The sequence below is a fragment of the Echinops telfairi genome, unplaced genomic scaffold (genome assembly GCF_000313985.2).
Source record: "Echinops telfairi isolate 266 unplaced genomic scaffold, ASM31398v2 ScPeMD7_55;HRSCAF=186, whole genome shotgun sequence".
In the NCBI taxonomy this organism is placed as follows: Eukaryota; Metazoa; Chordata; class Mammalia; order Afrosoricida; family Tenrecidae; genus Echinops; species Echinops telfairi.
Genome location: NW_022103953.1, coordinates 405,279 through 412,744, shown reverse-complemented (window position 1 = coordinate 412,744; position 7,466 = coordinate 405,279). Strand labels below are relative to the sequence as shown.

General features: G+C 42.6%; 1 pseudogene; it reads left to right on the top strand.

Moving 5' to 3' along the window:
• Positions 1-3,817: 3,817 nt before the first annotated feature.
• LOC115869848 lies at positions 3,818-4,433 on the top strand (annotated as a pseudogene).
• The last annotated feature ends 3,033 nt before the right edge of the window (positions 4,434-7,466 follow it).

Here is a 7,466-nt window from a genome sequence, read left to right as displayed (position 1 = left end):
TATGAATACCATATGACCCTGCAATCTCTCTACTAAGTACATACCCCAAAGAAATAAAGAACAAAACAGAAACAAGTATGCATACCCATGTGTATTGCAGAAGTGTTTATAATAGCAAAAAGATGGAAGCACCCCAAAAGCCCATCCATGGAGGAATGGGTAAATAAAGTCTGGGACATACACACAATGGAATATTTTGCATCTCTAAAAAATCAAAGATGAGATTGCCACACACTTCATGACATGAACAAAATTAGTAGATACTATTCTCAGCAAAGTTCGTCCATTTTTATGGATAAATATTTCATGACAGCAATATTGTAAAGGAAAAAATAAGAAAAATAGTTGTCATATCAAAGGAAAAGAATTTGAAGACAATAATGAAGCCAGAGGTGGGAAAAGGGGGAGAGCCAAGAGATAGGGAGGGATGGAGGGAGGGTGCGTGGGAAAAAGAAGAAGAGCCAGGAGTGGGGAGGTTGGATGTGGTTTTACTCAGATTCTATCAGTTTCCTGATTCGATGGGCTGTGTAACTTAGTCTGTATTATAGGTTGCATGTATCATACTCTATAAATAAAAGGGTCACAGCCTTAAAAAACCTTCCAGTTTCCTTATCCATCACACCTAGCCACTGACCTAAAATGAATGAATGCATCTGGAAAATGGGGGGGGGGGGTTACTCTTTTTTTCCAAATTTACATACATACACATGCACATACACACGTGAGCACATTTGAAGGGGCTTTTGAAAGTTCGTGGGAAAATTCCATAAGGATTTCATTCCATTTTCCACAAACTGAAGTCACCTTGTATAAACACACACACACACACATACATGACACTACACAGAGGCAATCATAATATCAATTGGAAAATTTCTAGTTCTCAGCTTGAGTAATCTTTCAAGAGTATGAAGTAATTAAAAAAAGACAAGAAGAAAGCAACATACTGAGAGTGTGTTATGAATCAAAAATTATCTTTTTAAAAAATCATTTTATTAAGAGCTCATACAACTCTTATCACAACCCATACATACATCAATTGTGTCAAGCACATTTGTACATTCATTGCCCTCATCATTCTCAAAACATTTGCTCTCCACCCAAGCCCCTGGCATCAGGTCCTCATTTTCCCCCCTCCCTCCCCGCTCCCCACTCCTTCATAAACCCTTGATAACTTATAAATTATTATTTTGTGAAATCTTGCCCTGTCCGACGTCTCCCTTCACCCACCAAAGATGATCTTTGATCAGTACTTCTGAGGTCCATATTTTAAAATATTTTGATGTGTCTTCCCAGCTGTCTGACATTCTCTCTGGAAGAAAACAGGCCAACGGCTTGAGTGCAAGTTCATGATGTGGAGTAGCGCCAATGAAAGACTAGAGGGGCAAGCTGGTGAAACCAGTTCGTGTTATGGGGACATCGAAGTCTCTCGGGGACTTTCCGAGGCAATGATGTCCAATTGACTGAGAGACTCAAGGGAGGGGAACAGCCTGCGGGTGTCAATTTGGGAGTCATGGGTACTCAGAGGGAAGCGACAGAGACCCAGCTGGGAGGTAGGGAAACACATGGACTGAGAAGGGAGTCCGGCCCCTACCAGTGCCCCCTAGGAACACACCCCTTAAGGTATCAGCACAGCTTCCTAACAGGAGCCACCACCAGAGCTCTGGAGTCAGGCAGATCTGGCTTTAAATCAGTCTGTGGGGCTCAGCTGCCACACTCGGAAATAAGAGGTGTCCCACAGGCCTTCTGTGCTAAGACCTGAGAACAGCCACATCAAGCACCTGGGATCAAGAAGCTCCTCCTCCTCCTTTTCACCTTCTCAGCGCACAACCCCTAGGCTCCCTCTGCTCTCTGGATCATTCCAGTGTGGGGGTGGCGGTAAGATGGGCACAACTGGGGGCAGGGATGCTAGCCGCAGGAGACGTGAGGCACCCACGTGACAGGCCTGGCATGGATGTGAACACTAGACCCCGTGCCTGTGAGCCAACCCTCGTAGAACTCCGGTCCAACACCGGCAGTACGGGATCGGAACAGACTGCGCAGAGCCCAAGAGGCGCCACGCTCCATCTTGCAGGTGAGTGGCTGTGGGAGAAAGGGCGCGGTGTGTGGGGTAGGGTGGGGGCAGGGTGTATGTGATGAGCACTGCTGGAAGACCTAGACGGATGTAAGGGAATGATAATGGATTATCAGGAGAGCACCTGTGGGGGAGGGTCTCCTGTAAATGTGTGGCCTGCTTTCTGGATCCCCCTCCGCAATCTCCATATCCCCTTTAGAGCCAGGAATGGGGGGGCTGCGGGGAGGCAGGGGGGGTGTAGTGCTACAGGAAGCACAAGACAGACAGATTCTGGAAATAACCTCTCACCCTGGTTTCTGTACCCTGGAGGAAAGATTGGCCTTTGGAGGGAGGGGTGGGGAGGGGCCGGGAGCCTCCAGGAGAGGGGAACTTTGAAAACCAATTTTGGAAAGCATCCTTGTGTGATGGCTGAGCCTAGAAACAAATGGCAGTTGGGAGGTGAGAGATTGAGTCATTGAGAGCGGAGGCCAGGATTCAGGAAAGGACCTGTCTCCTGTCTGGCTGCAGGTCTGTGCATTTGTTGCAACTAGGACTCTGTGGGGCTAGAAAAGGAAGACAAGCCTGTTCAGACAGCCGTGCAGGTCTGGTGGGTTGCCACTGGGTGTGGGTGGAGGGAGGCCTAGACCCAGGGCTGTGGGTAGTGAGAAGGGCATGGACTGAGCAGAATTTAGGGACCCCACCCCCAACATATACACACATAACCTTGACATTGGAGTGGGGCTGGTAATAGAGGACCAGTGGCCTCAAGCGAATGGAAGGAATGAAGGTGGTGGTCAGGGGTGGATAGAATACATATTTGGGGTCATGATAGTGGAGAGGGGGCGGAAGCATTAAAGAACTAGAGGAAAGTTGTATGTTTTGTCGGTGCTATACTGCACCCTGACTGACTCATCTCTTCTTTGTGACCCTTCTGTAAGGGAATGTCCAATTGTGTACAGAAGAGCTTTGGGTCTCCATTCTGCACCTCCCCCTCATTCACATTGATATGATTTTTTGTTCTGCATCTTTAATGTCTGATACCTGATCCCATCAACATCTCATGATCACACAGGCTGGTGTGCTTCTTCCATGTGGGCTTTGTTGCTTCTGAGATAGATGGCCACTTGTTTATCTTCAAGCCTTTAAGATCAGAGCATGTACTCTACTACAGATAAGAGCTGGAAACACAGGGAATCCTGGACAGATAAACCCTTCGGGACCAATAATGAGAATAGAGAGATACCAGGAGGGTAAGGAGAAAGTGTGGGGAGAAAGGGGGAACCAGTCACAATGGTTTACATATAACCCCTTCCTAGGAGGATGGACAACAGAAAAGTGGGTATAGGGAGACAGTGGTTGGTGTAAGACATGGGGGGTGGGTTATAGGTTATCAAGTGTGCATGAGGGAGGGAGGGTGGGGGAAATGAGGAGCTGGATATTAAGGGATCAAGTAGAAAGAAAATATTTTGAAAATGATGATGGCAGCATATGTGCAAATGTGCTTGACACAGTGGATGCATGTGTGGATTGTGATAAGAGCTGTAAGAGCCCCCAATAAAATGATTTTTTCTAAAAAGAAGAAGACGGAATATTTGGAAGCCTGCCCAGGTTAGATGAACTCTGACAAGAGAGCGATGCAAGTACTACCCTAACCTGTGCTTCCACTAGGATGCCCTTAGTCTCCCTTGTCTCTTCCCTTCTCACTGCCCCCACCCCACCCCACCCAATCCCCATCCCCTAGGACAGGAAAAGGTGAAGAATCTCAACATGGAAAAATTCTACAGTGAAAATGAAGGCAAGCCTGAAGAGCAAGGAAAGATGGAAAATGAAGAACAGCCACAGATTAAGGACAAAGCTGAAGTATCTGGTATTCCAGAAGACAAGGAAAAAAATCAGAGATGAGGGAAAGATGAAAATTAAGGGAAACGAAAATGAGGAAATGCCAAAGGATCAAGGAGAGCCAGAAGGTGAGGAACCTGGAAAGGTAGAGGGTGAGGAACTGAGAAAGGCAGAGGATGAAGGGAAGCCAAAAGAAGATGGTAAGCCAGAGAGCAGAGCAAGGACTGCAGCCAAACATCCAACTGAGGATGATGTCCCCAGAAAAGCAACAAGATCAAACAAAACAGGGCTAGCTGAGAACCTTAAGGAATCCAAGGAAGCCATCCATGATATGCATTTGAGTAATGAGGAGATGATAAGAGAATCTGATGAGATGGTAAAGGTGGAAGATGAGGTGGGAAAAAAAACCAGACAGAAATTGGGGTCTTTTATAAGAATGCAAAAATGTTTCCAGAATCGTTTCGACCCAAGGTGCCCAGGGGCAATCAGAAGTGCAGCTAAGTTGCCACCAAAGAACTCTGAGGACAAGCCTTCTCTGTAGTGCCTTTGGAGTTTAAGTCTGCTTTGACTGATGACAACAATGCCAGTCCTTCTTTATCGTGGCATGAGCCTGGCAGGCATCTGCCGAGCTCTGTGCTCTAACCTGTGCTGATACTTACCTGGCTTCAGGTGTCACTCTTGTAACCAGCAGCCTTGGACCCCACTGCAGCGCTCTGTGTGTCAGTAGGAGTTTTTCACTCACGTGGAAGAGAAGTTCATGATTCATTGAAAAAATAAAGCAGCACATAACATCTGCACTGTGTCAATGTTTCTTAAAGTGTGCTAGTCTTCTACTTGATCCATTTTCGAAAAAAGAACACACATTTATATAGACATCTTTGCACAGGGAGAGCAGAGTTTTGTCCCCTAAAAGGTTAATCTTCTGGGTTGTAAAATTGTGAGTTGTATTTTTTTTCTTTCTCTCATTATCCACATTCCCCAAAGAATATAGATGAACTCTGCCATAACGACTACAATGAAATATTTTTTTAACTTAGATAAAAATACATAAAAAGCAAATATCTGTCCACTGAACTTATGGAGGCAGTGTGTATACTTAAAATTTTTTTGTCAGAGCATAAAATGGTATGAAAAACTCACATCACTTATATGTGGGACTTTTGGAAAGAATCTACCCAACAGTTATTACAGATTCATCGCTGGAAGCCTCAGTCTTGTCATCTGAGAACTGTGAATAATACTTGCCTTCTAAGACTATCAAGTGGATCAGATGAGGTGCTGAATGTGTGAACTGTGTTGGACTGGCTCCTACTCTCTCCCTTACACTCACAGAAACAAGACCCCGTCAGACACTCAGGAATAAGTCCAGATAGCTGAGAGGTGAGTGCCATCCTAGCCTATGAACTGTCGGACCTTCTGTATACTGTGTGCCTTCTCATGAAGCCTGTACCCTCAATTACTGTGCTGATGATAAGCTGGTGTCCTCAGCATGATAAAGTTCTGTTGATTTTCTTGGAGTCCCCAGTGAGTTAAACGCCTTCCATCCTCACCACATGTTGTGCATGGATCTGTGAATTAAGCCCTTCCTTTCACGTTAGAGGTATACTGAACCAAATGGGCAACACTTGTGAGATACTTGGGCCCTTGATGGCTTTCATATATTTTGCCCAAATAGTACTTTCTGTCTTTTTATTGTTGTTGATTTATATATTTTTCATACAGCCATTTTTTTCAGATTCAGGGTGGGAATAGGCCAAGGGTAAAATATTATCTCAATATGTTATCTACTTGATCCTTTTGTTCTTAGACTAAATTAATTCCCTGGAAATTCCTGCCAGATTTTGTCTTCCTGGTTTCACATATCTACCCAGACTGGTGATTATTAGAGTGTTGCTACTCAAATGGTGCTTCATAAAACAACAGATATTTATCCTCTTACAGTTAAAAAGGTCCAAGTCTGAAATCCAGGTGTTGGCAGAGTTCTGCAAACTTGAAGGCTCTAAGCAAAAAATCTCTCCTTGCCTCTCCTTTGCTTTGAGTGGCTCCCATCCTTGGCATTCTTTCACCTTGGGTGCATCGCTACAATTGTGCCTCTCTCTCTCTCTCTGTATATCTATACTCATTTTATAGGGCTACCAGTGCCCCACCCTAATCTACTATGGCATCATTTTAATTCACATATTAATTATATCTGCAAAGACCTTATTTGCAAATAAGGTCATATTCACAGGCAACAGTGTTTAGGGCTTGAACGTATCTTTTCACGGGACATATTCAGCCCAGATCACACATCAAATAAAATATCATAAAACAAGTAATGGAAAGGAAATCTTAAAGTCAGCCTTGGTACCAAAATGTGAGAAAATAAAGTTCTTTAAAACAATTTAAAACTATTTCTTTAGAAGATAGCTTGAACAAACAAAATAGCAGTGTAGTATGGAATCTAAACATGTGCAAAAATGAATGGATGAGAATAATTGGATAAAGGGAATTAGAGAAGTAATGTAAATATAAACCATTGCCAGCAAGTCCCAGTGCACAGCAACCCGATATAAGGTTTCCAAATTGTGAAGCTTTACAGGAGCAGGCTTTCTCATCTTTGTACCGTGAGGAGCCGGTGGATTTGAACCTGTTCTTGTAGTCAGCAGCACAATGCCTACCTCATAATACCACAGGATCCTTAATGTACGTGCGATCTTAATATCCTTATCTATGATATGGTACAAAGTAACTTGAAAGTAGACTACAATTAAAGATGTACACTATAACTATTAAGCAATCAATAAACACAAAATGAACTACAACTAATAAGGCAACCAAGAACAATAAATGTAAAAAAATAATTCAAAAGAATATAGTAAAAAACGGAAGTGGAAACATAGCATACATTCAACAAAACAAATAGCAAGATAGGAGGTTGAAACATCAATGTGTCAACAATCACATTAAATGCAAATTGTCCACACAGACCAATTAAAAGCCAGATATTATCTGATTGGACAAAAAAGCAAGACATAAAGATCTAAGGCCCACAAGAATCATACTTTAAATATGGAGACATAATGAGGCTGTCTGAAGCAAGATCTTTTGTGGGGGGGGGACTGGAAACATTTTTAATGGCCTGTTCAATTTCTTCTTTTATGATGGATCTGTTCAAATTTTCTATTTTTGTCTGTGTTATTTTAGGTAGGTTTTGTGTGTGTGTTTAGAAATTGGTCTGTTTCTTCTAGGTTTTCAAATTTGTTTGAATACAGTTCCTTATAGTATTCTACTATTATTTTTATTTTGATTGATTCTGTTACAGTGTCATTCATTTAATTCCTTTATTCCTTTTCTATCTTCTCTTTTCCTTTGTTAAAATTGCTATATAGTCACATGTAATTTCCTATGCACATATATGCATTTATGTGTATGTAACTACACAAATACTTTTTGTTGTTATTGTAAATACATATATGTGTATATATACATGTTTATATATGTACATACATATATATACACACACACATATATATAGCTTTACAAAATACTTTTCATTCTTGTGTGCTTCCTGGTGTCAGCATTTGCTTTGGTC